Here is a 19,878-nt window from a genome sequence, read left to right on the forward strand (position 1 = left end):
GCAAGGAAATATGTATGTGCCCTAATGTTGCTGACAATTGGGCGTAGCGGTACCCCTTCATTATGGACTTTAGGGAGTCCATAAAGTCTTGGCGGAACAGGTCCTTGAGGTGTCAACTTCTGGCGACACCCTCTGTTAAATCTGCGTCCTTTTGAAGATCTCTAATCTTGTCCTCCACCTTCCTTGTGCGGTCAGCGTTGATCTTATTGTAAGATTCGTCATTTAACAGGCTCTGCATCTTCTCAATGTAGTCCTTATGGGAAAGAACAACCGTAGCACTGCCTTTGTCAGCCGGTAAGACAACAATCTCAGGGCTCTGTCTCAGGTCTCGAATGGCAGCCCTCTCCCTGCTGGTAATATTCGACTTAATCGGTTTAGTTCTCGTCAGAGCACGGCAGGCTTTCCGGCATACTTCTTCAGTTGCTTCAGGTGGTAGTCGCGCAGTAACCTGTTCAAGTGTACAGACAATGTCCGCTGCCAGCGTGAACCTAGGTGTGTACTGTATTCTTATTACAGCCGAAATGGCAAATGGAGTTGTCTTTTAATTTTGTTATTCCCTGTCTACACGTAAAACTAGTATCACGAAGACGAATAGCAGATTTACTTTTGTTAGAATACGCTACTGGACATTAAAATTGCTACACCGAGAAGAAATGCAGATGATAAACAGGTATTCATTGGACAAATGTATTATACTAGAACTGACATGTGATTTACATTTTCACGCAATTTGAGTGTATAGATCCCGAGAAATCAGTACCCAGAACAACCACCTCTGGACGTAATAACGGCTTTGATACGCCTGGGCATTGAGTCAAACAGAGCTTGGATGGTGTGTACAGGTACAGCTGTCCATGCAACTTCAACACCATACCACAGTAGTGACTGGCGTATTGCGACAAGCCACTTGCTCAGCCACCATTGACCATACGTTTTCAATTGGTGAGAGATTTGGAGAATGTGCGGGCCAGGGCAGCACTCGAACATTTTCTGTATCCAGAAAGGCCCATACAGGACCTACAACATGCGGTCGTGCAAATATCCTGCTGAAATGTAGAGTTTCGCAGGGATCGAATGAAGGGTAGAGCCACGGGTGGTAACACATCCACTGTTCAAAGTGCCGTCAATGCGAACAAGAGGTAACCGAGACGTGTAACCAATGTCAGCCCATACCATCACGCCGGGTGATACGTCAGTATGGCGATGACGAATACACGTTTCCAATGTGCGTTCACCGCGATGTCGCCAAATACGGATGCGACCATCATGATGCTGTAACCAGAACCTCGTTTCATGCGAAAAAATTACTTTTTGCCAACCGTACACCCAGGTTCGTCGTTGAGTACACCATCGCAGGCGCTCCTGTCTGTGATGCAGCGTCAAGGGTAACCGCAGTCATGGTCTGCGAGCTGATAGTCCATGCTGCTGTAAACGTCGTCGAACTGTTCGTGGATATGGTTGTTGTCCTGCAAACGTCCCCATCTGTTGACTGAGGGATCGAGACGTGGCTGCACGATCCGTTCCAGCCATTTCGATAAGATGCCTGTCATCTCGTCTGCTAGTGATACGTGGCCGTTGGGATCCAGCACGACGTTCCGTATTACCCTCCTGAACCCAACGAGTCCATATTCTGTTAACAGTTATTGGATCACCATCGCGAGCGGCAATGACGCGATACGATAAACCACAATCGCTATAGGCTACAATCCGACCCTTATCAAAGTCGGAAACGTGATGGTACGCATTTCTCCTCCTTACACGAGGCATCACAACAACGTTTCACCAGGCAACGCCGTTCAACTGCTGTTTGTGTATGAGAAATCAGTCGGAAACTTTCCTTATGTCAGCACGTTGTAGGTGTCGCAACGCGCTCCAATCTTGTGTGAATGCTCTGAAAAGCTAATCATTTGCATATCACAACATGTTCTTCATGTCGGTTAATTTTCGCGTCTGTAGCACGTTATCTTCGTGGTGTAGCAATTTTAATGGCCAGTAGTGTAGTTTAGGGAATGTGCAGTGCATTCGCACTGAGACTGGCGTAACGAATTTCAGCGTACCGGTGAAGCGTTTGGAGTGTTTACCAGAGTAGCGCTGCGAGGAGCGTAACAGGCCGCCATGATCCATACGGAAGTGTAACGGAAGTGCTCAGGTAGTTACTTGACAGCCGGGGGAGAATAAAAGTGAAGTAAGGAAACAAGAAGAGAAACAGGCAGCGCCATAAAATAAACTGCGACAGAGGGCGCGCAGAGAGTTTTCATGGCCACCGGTGAGGGCGCCGGAACCTTGGGGCCCACTTTTATTAAAAACCTTGCTCGGGATTTGTTTTAATTTTACAAGTTTTTCCTTCTCGGGTCCGGGGTGAAAACAGTTTAAATATTCATAAACTGTGAGATAATAACTTTCACTTTCATGAGACTATAACGGCGGCCGAGAGGATACCTTCGTGAAATTAAAACAAAAATGCGAAGGTATAATCTCCCACATAAACAAGTGACTTTTTTCGGGAAGTCGTAGGCCACTTCTTTCATCAGTCGAGTTGTCCAGCGATATTAGCTCCTACAGGTTCTTTACGTACAAACTTTTTAGAAAGGCTGTGTGTGGTTCAGGCTTAATACCCGCGCGTTTACAATGAAACGTGAATTATTAGCCAGAGCTGCAGGAGTCAGATACGTTACTGGAAATATCATTTAGAGGACTCATGATTTCTGAATGATCAAATTTCTCTCTCATGACACTTACATAGTAGTAGGCTAATTCTGCACGGCACCAGCACTCTAAAAATTCTTTTCTGAATTTCTTGTTCAAGTTTCTGATTGCTCATCTAACACGACATGCTCCAATACTCGAAGTAGTATCATCAGCATAACGTTACTACGAAGCCCTTACATTCCTCGTCTCGGTCTTTACCCAGTAATTCCCTCCAAAGTAACTCTATGAACTTTCCTATTTACCAAACAATTAATGCGAATGGGCAAATGAAACGTACACATGGAATGTAGACTTGCTTTGTTTGTCAGTTAGTTGTATTTTCATGGATCAATTGTGTGATTAAACATAATGCGTGGAACGAGTCGTTTTGCATGCATATTCAAATATGACCATTTGCACTGTGCTCTTTTCATTTATTTTTGGAATAAATGTGAGTTAGTATTTCCTCTCCACCACCATTCACATGGTTCTTAAATAGAAGCTATTCTGTAGAGTAGAAGTAGTTGATAAGGAGAAACTTCTTAAAGTTTGTTTTCAAATTTAATACTGAAGTCTTTGAAAAATTTACACCATTGTTTAAGTGATAAAAATTTTGTTGGAAACATTGTACAAATTTATTTGTGCTGAAGATAATCTTAATGCGGAATAACGAATGCCATTTTTCCTTGTAATTGTAATTATGTATACAATTGTTATGAATTTTAGTGAGTTATTTACAACAAACTTCAGGAGGGAATAAATATACCGCGAAGCAGTAGCGAAAAATGCCTAAATCCTTAAACAGATGCTTACAAAGTCATGTAAATTTGACGAAGAAAATGACAAGGAAAGTGTAAGTTCAGCTTTGGAGGGCAGGAATTACCATCTTCGTTATTCAGGTACATATTTCCCAAAAACTAGAACACGTAGAGCCACGATTTTTGGCGGTATGTATAACAAACATATACATGAGGGAAATTTTAATATAATTTTTGTACGACAAGATACAGAACATAGAATTTTCATGTGTTTTTTTTTTCAATTAAAAATAGTTAAACATAAATATTCATTAAATACCATTGTGTTAAACGCTTCTGTAGATTTTCTTCTGTACATTTTAAAATTATACTAAAACATTACAAGGCAATTATTTAAAAAACTTCTGAGAAATTGTTACATTATGAATCACGTTGCCATAAATTTAAAATTAAAAGAATATTAAATTTCTCAGTCAAAATTGTGAAAAATAGTCACTAGATACGTTATAGCGTTCTTAATCTTTCTACGAAACTTCAGTCATGTACCTCAAAGATTGTGGATTTCGTGTACGATTTTATATTGTATTATACTTCGCTACTTTACCCCATATAAATCTGTTGAGTAAGATATTGCAGTGCCACTTTTGTTCTGAAATACAATGCATTGTGGCGACTATTGGTTCAAATGTCTCTAAGCACTATGGGACTTAACATCTGAGGTCATCAGTCCCCTAGACTTAGAACTACTTAAACGAAACTAACCTGAGGACATCACACACCTCCATGCCCGAGGCAGGATTCAAACCTGTGACCGTAGCAGTCACACGGTTCCAGACTGAAGCGCCTAGAACCGCTCGGCCACAGCAGCCGGCGTGCTTCGTCCCTCACGCGTTATTTGGCTTCCTAGGAAGCACAGTTCCTTCTCTTTCTCTACTTCGTGAACCACAAATTTGTTTTTCAGTTTGCCGCTAAGCTTTTTTCTGCTGTTCCTCATTAGTTCATCTTTATTCGCACTGAAGCGCCTAGAACCGCTTGGACACAACAGCAGGCCTGTGGCGACTATTGCCGTTGTGAAATATATGAAAGGTGTTCGCTGTTGCGAATACATGCATACATCTCCGAAGAAACATTGCATCATACTTCGGAACAACATGGCCACTGCAGTATCGTGTTTATCCGCCGATATCAGGCAAGCGACTTTCAATTAAGAAGCCTCCCCTGTGCGGGAATACACATAATGGTTGTATGAGTGCAAGTTGTGGACGCATGGTTGACAACATACGGAATTTTGGGTATGGCCATGAAGGGCGCTCGAATAGCCTAACTGTAAGGCGACCGTTCATGATAAGCGGAAAATCAGGGGTCGAATCCCGATAAGGAACAAACTTTCGTTATCGACATCGTTTGCATTACACAGGGTAATTCACGAAGACACTCAAATATTTTAACACGGTATTCTACAAGTAAATCTAATGAAAAATGTACATATAAATATTGGTCCGGTAATGTTTAAGGAGTTACGGCTAGTAAAAGATTTTGCCTGAAATTTCGCAACTTCGCTAATATGAAGCCATCGCAAAACTGTATGAGGTTGTTGGCAACCGTTAGTGTGTTGTTTCAGTCGTTTTCTAACCTTGAAACGTGTTAGTTTTCTGTATTGTTCAGTGAAACCACATGGAAACTGTTGTAGTTTGTAGATTATTTATGAAACAGGGATGTCTTTCAAATTTACGACAGAGGAATACGCCGTTATCGTGTTTATTTATGGCAAATGTGATGGTAATGCTACGTCTTAGTTAACGAATATCGCGTATTTTATCCAACTCGGTGGAGAGGAGGAAATTAAGAACAACCCTGTGAAACTAAAACGAGCAACAAGATCTGTTCGTACACGTGCAGATAAATTCACTGGACTCGGCAGAGACATTTTTCAACTTTTATTGTGTATGTGCTGTGGAACTGTATGTACACTGTACAACTTCGTTAACACTGACCTTAATTTTTTCCGGTTTAACATGAATTCAAGTGTGCTGTGGTACTAATAGAAGCAGATTATCCGACACGTTCATACAGTTTCATTTAACGTTATTACCATCATTCTTCCAAAATTAAATTCTCGACAAGTTCTATTGAAAACTTTGTCCAATCGTCTGGAATTTAGAAAACAAATAAATTAAAAGTTTTACCAAATTACATCTTTTGCTTTTCTGGGTGTTCTGGGAAACTACTGCAGCTACACGTCAGGAGCAAGTTTTATTCGATTCACCAGATCAATAACAACAGAATGAATGGATATCGAGCTTTACTTTAATCTCGTTGAGTTTTGCAATGGCTTCATATTAGCGAAGTTGCTATATTTCAGGCAAAATCTTTTATTGACAGTAACTGAACGTTTGCGGATCTACGTTTGTATGAACTTTTTTCTTTAGTTTGACTTGTAGAATAACATATTAAAATATTTGCAGATCTTCGTGAATCACCCTGTATAGCTGATGGTTGTTCATATTCTCAGCTGCGAATAAGTTTCATATATCTGATGAATGTGAAAATAGCCTATTCACCTGGCAGTTTCATTTCAATCAGTATGTTTTTGCTTTTCATAAACAGGGACATCATCTTTGCTCTACTTGGTGTGTTTCTATTGTATTTAGTTTCGACTCATCCAAATAAGTTCTTTGAGCAATCTCTTCGTATACCCAATGCGGCATTTTCGCTTATTTGTGAGCTCACTTTGTTTATCAGTCAATGAGGGACTTTTGCGGTTGAGAAGCCACGAGTTTTTCTGTGTTTGGATCTGTATTCACCATTATTGTGACGATTTGCTTCCAGTTCAGTTGTGTTTCGGTTACAATGATGATGTCTGGCTTTGCATTGTTCCTGCGAGGTGCATCACAGTTACCATGACAATGAAGATTTCGGGTGAGACCATTTCTGTTACCGTGGTGAATGTTGAGCGACTAGTTTGGTTATTTAAGAAGTGTATTTAAAATTTTGCGCAATGTACTTCGCAATTACTACTCCTCGTTCAAGCACGCAGCAATATTCTTCCGCGAGGCGAAATGGAATCTCAGAGGTTCCACCTAGAGTGAAAGCCCATTATAGGAGCAAATGTTGTGTCTTCAAACCGTCGTCCTGAAGAATCAAAATTATCATCCTCTGAATTACAAAATAGTTGTTTCTTCGTCAAATTTGTTACTGAGAACGTATTCTTTCGATGACGCTCTATGAGATTCACTTTATTATTTGCTGCTATGAGGACCCACGGGCGGCTTGTAAATCAACTTCTTTCTTTTGTACCATTACATCTATATACTTATGAGACTCTTTTCTGAATTATTTCCGACCAAACTATGTCTTACTTCGTTATTTCTACGTGATGCAGCGGCACTGCTTGTTGATCCCACCTGCCTCAAGTGAATACTCTGATAATGATGCATCAGGTCAGCTGACTGAATTAAGCTAGCAATTATAAAATTTTGGGAATAAGTATTCCATCTTCACATGAAATTCGGTTTTAGATGCAGAAAGGCAAGTAGACGGCTGCTGTTGTGGAAGAGCTCTACTTTCTCAAACTTGTTCAAATGGCTCTGAGCACTATGGGACTTAACTGCTGAGGTTCTCAGTCCCCTAGAACTTAGAACTACTTAAACCTAACTAACCTAAGGACATCACACACATCCATGCCCGAGGCAGGGTTCGAACCTGCGACCGTAGCAGCCGTGTGGCTACTTTCTCAATGTACTGCAGAGTTATCTGGCACTTTACGGAAATATAAGGTAACAATGGTATTCATAACTTGGCGTGTTAGTCTTAATGGCTCAATTATACTTTCAAGCTTAGCCTCAATTATTAAAAATCTGCACTGCTGGAAGCTATAAGCTGAAGCAAAGAGGTTATTCAATTCTTGGTCAGTTGCTTGATGAATCATTTTTCATTTAAATTTTGAAGAGGAGGGATGCAAACTCCATTTTTCTTCAACTCAGGTTATAGAAGTGTGTGTGTGTGTTTTCATTCTGTTAAATATACGATCTCAGACTGCGCTTTGAAAATTATTTTTCATGGTATAAAGATTCATGCTTACTAGATAACTCGAAAGTACAGGTCTTTACTTTCACTGCTAATCGGAGTAATTAAGTTTTCTGACATACATGTGTCCACACACACACACACACACACACACACACACACATACATAACTTACAAGTGTAGGTGTCTGTAAGGAGTACGCGTCTACCGTTATCTCACGTCTGTGTCGTCTGATGATGAGAGAAGAAGGGGGGGGGGGAGGGTGACGATGTATACCTTACTCCTCTCCAATAACAGTAAGGGACTCACCGGGCTCAATATCCCCTTCCGACGGACGAATCACCATCAACAGTTTAACAATACCTCACTTCATGAAATTTCTTTTGTAGACAGACTGCTATTTCTCAACATTCTGTTCTCAAATAACTTAATGACATCAGTGGCTCTAGTTATAAAAATGGTTCATATGGCTCCGAGCACTACGGGACTTAACATCTATGGTCATCAGTCCCATAGAACTTAGAACTACTTAAACCTAACTAACCTAAGGACATCACACAACACCCAGCCATCACGAATCACGAGGCAGAGAAAATCCCTGACCCCGCCGGGAATCGAACCCGGGAACCCGGGCGTGGGAAGCGAGATGCGGGCGCTCTAGTTATAAGTTTTAGTTAAACAATAAGAAGCTTTTATTTTTCCTATAGTGAACAACTTTATATTTATCATTTTGCATTTGTCTACGATTTCGGGCGCTCTAGTTATAAGTTTTAGTTAAACAATAAGAAGCTTTTATTTTTCCTATAGTGAACAACTTTATATTTATCATTTTGCATTTGTCTACGATTGGTAGTGTTTACTCCAAGCCAGTTTTCTGTCGAGGGTAACTGGATTGTACTGGTTTTTATGGTGAACAACTTTGTATTTAGCATTTTGCATTTGTCCACAATTGGTAGTGTTTACTCCAGGCCAATTTTCTGCCAAAGGTAGCTGGATTTTACTACAGCTTTTATTGCGTATAATTTCCTCACAGATAACTGCGCATGTTGTGACAAGACAGGGATTTTAACTGATGCTACTCGCCAAGTCACTTCATTCAACATGAAGAGCAATTGTCCTACTACAACCCTCACGGAACACAGTAGGTATTACTTCAGAGCCTGTAGATGAATCTGCAACCGCTGAACGTACTCCGATCTGACCGTCAGAAAATGCTCGATCCAGCCGCTAAATCATAGCAACACCTTTTCTTTAGAAGGTGTCGACGAGATAGTTAGTCCAAAGTAATTGGTAATCGGTAATTCAGTGTATCAGTTCAGCTACGTATTTAGTGATATCTCTGTCGTTTTTCAGTCACGGGAACACAGCTCTGTTCAAGAGATTTTCTGCTTACGGCGTCTCTTCCGACGATTCTCTCCCCGTCACCGTTTATTGCAAGATGTTTCAAAATGTGATCTCTGTACTTTGCTTCATGGTAGTCTAATGCGAATCGTCGATGTAGTTAGGTTCGGCAGGTCCTAGCAGATAAATTTCTTCCAGCGAAGTACGTTGAAGGTAAGTGGTGCTTCTCGGCCTCTCTTTCTTCTTGAACATGTGCAAGCACACATTTTCAATCTGCGTAATATCGAATATCCACTGCATTCTATAGACGCACCTTGTAGAAGAAAATGAAGTACCGTAATTTACAAAATTAAAGATTTGCAGTCAGCGCTAGTTCATAATGAAATATCAAAATTCTTTACTGCTTGGGGTTTCCCTTTCATATCATGCACGACGGGGCTGGACGTTTTAGCTGTTAATGACATTCGGGTAAGGGGTGAGAAAGAAGAGGAAGTGGGAGAATACAAGGTCTACCTATCAGGAGTCAAAGCAGGAATAGCACAATGGGGTGTAGGGCTTTACATCAGGAAAGAAATGAAACCCAGTGTAGTTGCGATAAGGTATGTAAACGAACGACTGATGTGGATAGATTTGACACTGTCTAGCAAGAAAATTAGGATTGTGTCAGTATATTCGCATTGTGAAGGGACAGATCAAGATAAGATGGATAGTTTTTATGAGGCACTCAGTGATGTAGTTGTTAGAGTAAAGGACAAGGACAGTGTTCTGCTCATGGGTGATTTTAACGCCAGGATTGGAAATCGAACAGAAGGGTATGGAAAAGTTATGGGTAAATTTGGAGAGGATATGGAGGCCAACAGGAACGGGAAACAACTCTTGGATTTCTGTGCCAGAATGGGCTTAGTAATCACAAACTCCTTTTTTAAACATAAGAACATTCACCGGTATACTTGGGAAGGCAGGGGAACCAGATCTGTCATTGACTATATAATAACAGATCAGGAATTCAGGAAGGCTATGAGGGACACACGTGTATTTAGGGGATTCTTTGATGACACTGATCATTATTTAATATGCAGTGAAATTGGGATTGTGAAGCCGAAAGTCCAGGTGGTCAGGTCCATATGTAGGAGGATAAGAGTGGAGAAACTTCAGGATAAGGAAATCAGGCACAAGTACATAACAGCGATCTCAGAAAGGTAACAGGTAGTTGAATGTAGTCAATTACAGTCATTGGAAAAAGAAAGGACAAGGTACAAAAACACAGTACTAGAAGTGGCTAAAGAATGTCTTGGAACAGTAGTGTGTAAAAGCAGGAAGAAGCAAACAGCTTGGTGGAATGACACAGTCAAGGCAGCTTGTAAAAGGAAAAAGAAGGCGAATCAAAAATGGCTACATACTAGAACTCACGTAGACAGAGAAAGTTATGTTGAAGAAAGAAACAAAGCCAAACAGATAATTGCAGCATCCAAGAAGAAATCTTGGGAAGACTTTGGAAACAGGTTGGAGACTATGGGTCAAGCTGCTGGAAAACCATTCTGGAGTGTAATTAGCAGTCTTCGAAAGGGAGGTAAGAAGGAAATGACAAGTATTTCGGACAGGTCAGGAAAACTGCTGGTGAATCCTGTGGATGCCTTGGGCAGATGGAGGGAATATTTTGAAGAGTTGCTCAATGTAGGTGAAAATACAATAAGTAATGTTTCAGATTTCGAGGTAGAATGGGATGGGAATGATGACGGAAATAGGATCACATTTGAGGAAGTGGAGAAAATGGTCAATAGATTGCAGTGCAATAAAGCAGCTGGGGTGGATGAAATTAAGTCGGAACTCATCAAATACAGTGGAATGTCAGGTCTTAAATGGCTACACAGGATAACTGAAATAGCCTGGGAGTCGGAACAGGTTCCATCAGAGTGGAAAAATGCAGTAATCACACAAATCTTTAAACATGGAAACAGAAAAGAGTGTAACAACTACAGAGGTATATCTTTAATCAGCGTTGTGGGTGAAATCTTCTCAGGTATTGTTGAAAGGAAAGTGCGAGTATTAGTTGAGGACCAATTGGATGAAAGTCAGTGTGGGTTTAGGCCTCTTAGAGGTTGTCAGGACCAGATCTTTAGCTTACGGCAAATAATGGAGAAGTATTACGAGTGGAACAGGGAACTGTATCTATGCTTTATAGATCTAGAAAAGGCATATGACCGGGTTCCTAGGAGGAAGTTATTGTCTGTTCTGCGAGATTATGGAATAGGAGGCAAACTTTTGCAAGCAATTAAAGGTCTTTATATGGATAGTCAGGCAGTGGACGGTAAATTGAGTTCATGGTTCAGAGTAGTTTCAGGGTTAAGACAAGGCTGCAACCTGTCGCCACTGTTGTTCATATTATTTATGGATCATATGTTGAAAACAATAGACTGGCTGGATAAGATTAAGATATGTGAACACAAAATAAGCAGTCTCACATATGCAGATGACTTAGTTGTGATGGCAGATTCGATTGAAAGTTTGCGAAATAACTTTTCAGAGCTAGATCAGAAATGTAAGGACTATGATATGAATATCAGAATCTCCAAAACGAAAGTAATGTCAGTGGGAAAGAGATATTAGCACAGTGAGTGCCAAATAGGAGGAACAAAGAACAGGTGGATGGTTTCAAGTACTTAGGATGCATATTCTCACAGGATGGCAACATAGTGACAGAACTGGAATCGAGGTGTAGCAAAGCTAATGCAGTGAGCGCTCAGCTACGATCTACTCTCTTCTGCAAGAAGGAAGTCAGTACCAAGACTTAAGTTATCTGTGCACCATCCAATCTTTCGACCAATTTTGTTGTATGGGAGCGAAAGCTGGGTGGATTCAGGTTACCTTATCAACAAGGTTGAGGTTACGGATATGAAAGTAGCTAGGATGATTGCAGGTACTAGTAGATGGGAACAATGGCAGGAGGATGTCCACAATGAGGAAATCAAAGAAAAACTGGGAATGAACTCTACAGATGTAGCAATCAGGGCGAACAGGCTTAGATGGTGGGGTCATGTTACACGCATGGGAGAAGCATGGTTACCCAAGAGACTCATGGGTTCAGTAGTAGAGGGTAGGAGGAGTCGGGACAGACCAAGGAGAAGGTACCTGGATTCGGTTAAGAATGATTTTGAAGTAATAGGTTTAACATCAGAAGAGGCACCAATGTTAGCACTGAACAGGGGATCATGGAGGAATTTTATAAGGGGGCTATGCTCCAGACTGAACGCTGAAAGGCATAATCAGTCTTAAATGATGATGATGATGATGATGATGATCATGCACACTGATAAATCGAAACATTATGACCACTGTGTACATCGAGACTGAATGCTACCTGGAGGCGTTGCAGGTACGCGACGAGGTAAGAAAAGTGTGAAAGTGGAGCACAGAAGAATGGGGAATCATTGTAGCGACGATACGGCCACAAGTGGAGGAATTTTCTGAGAAAAGCGACTTTCACAAAGGGCAGGTTGTTAGGACCCGGTGCCTGGTAACGGCGAAACTGGTCTGCAGTTCGCGTGCTGTCGTCTTGAGCCTCTATAAAAAATAGTTGAAGGAGAGTGAAAGCATGCAGCAGGCGACGCGATGTATGGCCTATTACACACAGGACGAGAAAGTCGACAGTTGCGTACTATGTAAAGCAAGAAAGGCGGCTACTGTGCCAGATCTGACGTCGGGTGCAAGCGCAAGTGTTTCGGAGCGCACCACTCAGTGCACACTGTTGTACATTGAAGAGCCAAAGAAACTGTTACACCTGCCTAATAACGTGTAGGGCCCCGGTTACACAAATCACTTACCTCACCAAAAATCTTCATTACTCGAACTACTGCAATTCAGCGAGCGCCACTACTGCCAGCTAAATAAAAGATTCAAACTACTGAAGGCACTAACTACTGATAGGCATAGTTAGCGAATGAAAGATTTTAATAGAGAACAAACAATGTATTTACCTTAATACTCATAATATATATAGCAGTTCATGACATCCATTCTTACAAATTTCAAAACTCCGCCATTTCTCTCCCCACGTCCACCACTGCTGGCGGCTCACCTCCAACTGCGCAACGCTGCGCGCCGCTAACAGCCAACTGCCCAACGCTACAATGGCGAGTATTACAACAATGCCATCCAGCCACAGACTGCACACAGCACAGCCAGTGATTTTCATTCAGAGGTGGTGTTACAAATAAAAAAACCTAAGCAGCCTACTTAGTGCCATGGAATGAAATGTATCACGGAAAATCTTTGTATCATTGTACTTCAAATATCTTTAAAAATAAATGTTTTAAGTACAAAATTATTCACTCAAATACGTGTACTGTAGCGCTAAGCTGTGCGTCGTGTTGTAAGATTATCTCTGTTTAAGTGTCGTAGTTATCGTCCTCCGAAAGCTAAGTTCTGGAAAGTCAATGTACTTACCTCATGATAACAAAAGTGAAATGCTATGGCTATAGATATCGTAGTTATTACGTAAATTATCGTGATCAAGAAAGTACTATAATGTAACGTATTGTGGTGCTATGGAAATGGCTGTCTCATTGTAGCTATACCACAAAATTAACTAGTAAAACATGTTTTACTTTCCAGAATAATTCAGAAAAACTGTGCAGATATAAAACAGATACACCCCAAAAGCAACATTGTAAATTGTCGCTCATTAGTAGCGTCGTGATATAATCGTGTAGCTGTCACATATACTAACCACTGTGTCATCTGGTATCTCACAGAAAGTACTTTAAATCCAGAATGTAATTTTCAAGTAACCAAAATGTTGAATTAAAATCTCATTAGTAGTACTGGTAAATGTTGTAAGTATGTGAGCCTTATGGTCGTTACGTAATCGTGCCACTAACAAGCAAGAATGTACACACACACACACACACAATAACACTGTGTCGTCTGTTCACTATAACAATGCATTCTAATACTAAGCTACATTCACTCTGATGAGGAATACTTTTAGACTCAAATATAATTTTCATTAATAACATGTTATTTAGTTCGTAAAGATGTTTACACATTATTTATTCTGTATTATCTAATGCTCATGTGTGAAGTTGATGTTTCAAAAGTTATTCTGATCTTTTATGTATGCACTTATGTCATAATTCCTGTAACACTGATGTATATGTTATTTCGATTCTTTTGTAAAGCCTGTATTACTGCAAATGTTATCTGTACTATTATGTTCTTTAATGATATATTTTGTACCTTTGTTATAAAATTGTAATTGACACCAGTTCATCAAATTAAGTAACTTGTAAATTACATTTCACTGCACACGTTTCTGTTGGTCATAGTATATGGACAATATGTGAGAAGCAGCGACTGATAGTGTTTGCACGTGTGTTAATAATTCAGCAAGGGACTGGATAACAGCATTGTTGGTTCTAAGGACATTTCAAATTAAAATTCTTTGTGAGTGGACAAGTGGTGATTTATGGACTTGCTATATTCTCTGCAAGACTCTTCGATGGTGATTGTGCACGTGCACAGTTGCAACAGATGGCTACTGGCTGTCTCTACAAGGACTACAGTGGGTCTGCACCTTTGATGACCCACCAATACCATTATTTCTACAAGGACTGCAGTCGGTCAGCACCTTTGATGACCCACCAATACCATTATTTCTACAAGGACTGGGGTGCGTCTGCACCTCAGGTGGCCCACCAATAACATAATCTCTACCAGGCCTACAGTGGGTCTAATCTGTGATGACCTATCTACCAATATTCTTCAAAACTTCAACTGACTCTGCGGAGAGGTTTGCTCTGTTTTGACCCGTTGGAAGGACAACATTACTTCTTCAAGACTGCATGGAAATCCACTACTTCCGTGTGCATTTTCATTTACTGCTCAGACTTTGAGAAAAAAAAAAACACTGCTATTTTACTGTGATGAATGATCAGGACTGTCTTTATGGACTGTGAGAAAATTTTAGCTCTTGACCAAAATTGTATCAATAAGTGCGTGCATTTGATTTCTTTTTTATTGTAATTATAATTATGAAAATTTTTTTCATATCTGTATTGGCCAGTGCCCAAAACAATTTGAAATATTTTTTGTGGGAAGTGTGGGGGCTATGTAAGTAGGCTGTTTACATTTTTTTATTTGTAACACCACCTCTGAATGAAAATCACTGGCTGTGTGTGTGCAGTCTGCGGCTGGATGGCATTGTTGTAATACTCGCCATTGTAGCGTTGGGCAGTTGGCTGTTAGCGGCGCGTAGCGTTGCGCAGTTAGAGGTGAGCCGCCAGCAGTGGTGGATGTGGGGAGTTTTGAAATTTGGCGGAGTTTTGAAATTTGTAAGACTGGATGTCATGAACTGCTATATATATTATGACCATTAAGGTAAATACATTGTTTGTTCTGTATTAAAATCTTTCATTAGCTAACTATGCCTATCAGTAGTTAGTGCCTTCAGTAGTTTGAATCTTTTATTTAGCTGGCAGTAGTGGCGCTCGTTGTATTGCAGTAGCTTGAGTAACGAAGATTTTTGTGAGGTAAGTGATTTGTGAAACGTATAGGTTAATGTTAGTCAGGGCCATTCTTTCGTAGGGATTTTTGGAAGTCATACTGCGTTGCGCTAAAAATATTGTGTGTCAGTTTAAGCACAGCCTTGTATAATTTTTCCATGGGGACGTTTCATATGTCCACCCTTAGCTGAGGATACCTCAATGGAATCTTCTGACTTTTTCTTGTAGTTTGTGTAATTAGTGTAGATTTTGTTTATTGCCAGCGTGTAATTGTAGAGAGATTTTCCTTTGTAGTTGTAGTTTTTCATTGTTGTACAGTAAAACAGTCGTGGCATACATGTAGATTTGCACCAAGTATTTCGCAGCTACACTTGCAATTAACTAGATATTATTTTCAGTGCTACGTTAATGTGTTCTCTTATTTTGCTCTTCAAATTGTGGTTTTCTGTGTTGTGGTGTAAAATATTGGGACAATAATGGCGTGTGAAAAACTTAACACTAGGCTCCAAAGTAAACTGAGAAATAATAGTCACGACGGGCGTAGCTTACCAGCACCACTGTGTAATGAATTAACAGACATTCTAAGTAGTAATTTGGTAACTATGCATAGGGAAATGGAGCGGGCGTCAAATAATGGTGTAGACAGTGAAACAGGTAGTGAACAGGGAAGCATTATCGATCGATCGGTCGGCAGCAGCTCGCCTCAGGAATCGGGAATGACAGGACACAATCTTGCAAATACTGCAGATTCCGATTTTGGGTCCTCACCGTTTTCTAAAATAAGTCAAGACACATTTTCTTCTTATCAAAATGTGAATGTTGCCGGTGCAACTTATAATATAATAAAATGATAATATAATAGGATAGGGAATGAATGATAATAAAATGTTGGAATGTGTGGCTTTTTTAAAATGGATGAATTAAAGAGATTAATTCTTTGGCATGAAGGACAAGCACAATAAGCTAGGCATTGCCTGTAACGGGAAAGGAATCATTTTAGTTTATATTTATATAAATAAATCGTCTTCATAGTATTTTATGCGTACCAATTATTAATATTATGTCCGATCGCCGTCCCCTTGACTGTGGCCGTGTTGTTATATTCGGATCTTCGTAATTATTCCGAAGTACACAGGTGGGCTTCCGTTCTTCTTATTGCATTACTACTTGAAATAATAATAACTCTCACAAATATTCTGTTAATAAAACACTACTATATTTCTGTTCGATGCACATAGAAAATACACACAATGGCGGTCTGCAATTACTCGCTAAAAAATGGCGGTTCTCACTCGTTCACTCACTGAGCGAAACCTTCCTTCCAACAACTCGTACAATTACAAAAACTGCTCTGTCTTTTAACATTTGAAAGTCAAAAATACCTGACGGTAGGCACAGGCTCTACGCTGGGCTACTACCACCTCATCTTTTCTCTTTGCTTTTAAGAGGATGAAAACACAAAAGTAAGAAATGCAAAAGGTATATCACAAACTTCACTGCCGAAAAGCACTCAGGAACATGTTTCAGACACCAGTGCACTGTCATTATAGTTAATGCAACAAATGGGACAAAGACTACAAAAGTTAGACACAACGGTTGAACAAAATCAGAAACAAATGGGACAAAATCTTCAAAAGTTATACACAATGGAACAAAATCTTCAAAAGTTAGACACAATGGAACAAAATCGGAGACAAACACAGCAAAAGTTAGACCCAATGGAACAAAAGCTTAAAAAGTTAGACTCAGTGGAACATACGCTTGAACAAACACGTGAAGATTTAACTACTGAATTACATAAAATCGAATCAAAATGTCAAAAAGTCTGTAATGACGTAAAAACACAAATTTGTGAGCATTTCCAACCTATTTTTTCGCGGCATGAAAATGCATTACAGAATCATGAAGCAGCCATAAAAGAACTGCAAATTATTGTTCATGAAAATCATGAGACCTTGCAAGCTACAATTGACTCACTTGCATCTACCGATTCGATTACGCAACTTGCAAAAACTCAAGAAAACTTAAAGGACACAGTAGATACTCTGAAAATTGGTTCAGAAAGACACATGGAGGACATTAGTTCATTATCAGAGAAAGTAGCTGAACTTTCGGATCAGCTAAATAATTTATCTACGAAGGTAGATGATAATCTGAATGATACAAAACCGGTAGTCTTTAATGACATAGAAGAGTTCGCACAGATTTGGAAATTCAAACAAAATCAGAATCAAATTAATACGCCACACCAAAGAGAAATCCGGGAAGCACAAGATCAGCTGACACAGGTAATACAAGAATTACGTATTTCAGAGGACACTCGCACTCCAATACGGGAAGAGCGACATGAAAATACGGAACTGCCACAAAATAATAACACAGCGCTTCGGAGATTATGAAAGAAATTTGCAAAGTACAAGGAATTTTGAGATGGAACCGCCGAAACGACGTAACAATGACCGACATGCGACTCGCCGACATGATGATTTTGACTATAAGCTGTTCATTACTACACGTAAATTCAAAACATTTGAAAATTCAGGCAACGACATTCATATACAAGCGTGGCTTCATCAATTCTCTCATTGTTTCCCCCACAACTGGTCATTAGAGCACAGATTAGAATTTATGTGTGGCTACTTAGAGAATGAACCAGCTGTAAGAACGCGATCGGTCATGCCACAGTGAAGAAGAATTTTACCATGCCTTCCTCTCAGCATATTGGTCTCAAGCCACACAAGACCGAGTAAAACATGGCATCATAATGATGAAACATTTCGAACAATCTGAATTTTCAAGTCTTGTGAAACATTTTGAAGGCATGTTACATAAGAATCAGTATCTTTCAAACCCATACAGCCCGTCAGAACTCATCCGGATTTGCTTAATCAAATTGCCTGTACATTTACGGCATATTATTTTGGCAGGCCGTTGCAAAGACGACATTGAAGCTTTTCAGAGACTCTTACAAGAAATAGAAATTGACACTGACAATCGCGGAACGCGAAAACAGGAACACAACAATTACAGGTCACATCCGTCGCATTTCCGCGATGAAAGAATTAATAACTGGACACGACAAGGCTATTCTCACAACACAAATCGTGACCAAAACAGACACCACCCGTATGACAACCGTTGGCAGAGTAGTAATAATTACAGGGAAAGATCACCTCTCCGCAGTAGTGACTATCACAGAGACAATCAGAGAAACAGACAATATGGGAACCAAAATAGTTATTATCAAGAGAGACAGAATAACTTCAGACGAACGGTCCACCACGCAGTTACGATTCCGGGAGAAATTCTCCACCACGTGACCGACAAGAAAGAAATTACAGAAAAGACCGACATGACGACAGACGATATGATCGTAACGACAGACCTGAATTGCATCAGAACTGGCGAGCTTCAGAGCTGGGCCATCTCAGCAAGGTGAATTTGTAGAAGTTAGGTCTCCTAATCCGAATAACGGCGCGCGCCAACAAAGAAACAGACAATGACTCACACCGCAGGCAGGCCCGTGCGCCGGCTGGCTCAAAGAAAAATAACATAGACCCTACCCTTGAGAAAAATTCCAGTATTCTTTACTGCCGTATACCGCATGATAATTGCGTTCAAGTTAACTCTGAGCACTAGGAAGAGTAAAGGATCGTACTACATTTCACATGTAAAACCGTCTATTGAAAGATAATCTGCCTTTTAACTTGGTCTTTGCCATAAAGCTGTTCACTTCACATTACCAGTATGCTTTGTCAGACTTATAAACTGCTAATATGCAACAATGTTTGAAGTTTACTATCCAGTCTAGAACCTACGGAACATATTTAGACAGTATTTACGAGTGCATTGTTATAGTGAACAGACGTCACAGTGTTATTGTGTGTGTACATTCTTGCTTGTTAGTTGCACGATTACGTAACGACTATAAGGCTTACATACTTAGAACATATACTGTTAATGAGATTTTAATGCAACATTTTGGTTTACTTGAAAATACATTCTTTATTTGAAGTACATTCGGTGAGATTAAAGATGACTTAGCATTTGGTTTTTCTGATAGCTACACGATTATATCACGACGCTACTAATATGTGACACGATTTACATTGTTGCTTTTGCGGTGTATCTGTTTTATATCTGCACAGTTTTTCTGTATTATTCTGGAAAGTAAAACGTGTTTTATTAGTAACTTTTGTGGTATAGCTACAATGAGACAGCCTTTATTGTAGCACAACAATACGTTACATTATAGTACTTTCTTGATCACGGTAAGGTACGTAATAACTACGATATCTATACGGAAAGCACTTCACTTTCGCTTCTGATGAGGTAAGTACATTGACTTCAGCAGAACTTTGCTTACAGAGGACGATAACTACGACAGTTCCACAGAATTATCTTACAGCAAAACGCACATTTAGCACTACAGGGCACGCATTTGAGTGATTAAATTGGTACTTAAACCATTTATTTTTCAAGATTGTTGAATTACAAAGAAAGTTTTTCGTGATACATTTCATTCCATTGCTGTAATCTGTAACACCTGAGGCTATAATTACATT

The sequence above is a fragment of the Schistocerca gregaria genome, chromosome 1 (genome assembly GCF_023897955.1).
Source record: "Schistocerca gregaria isolate iqSchGreg1 chromosome 1, iqSchGreg1.2, whole genome shotgun sequence".
Lineage (NCBI taxonomy): Eukaryota > Metazoa > Arthropoda > Insecta > Orthoptera > Acrididae > Schistocerca > Schistocerca gregaria.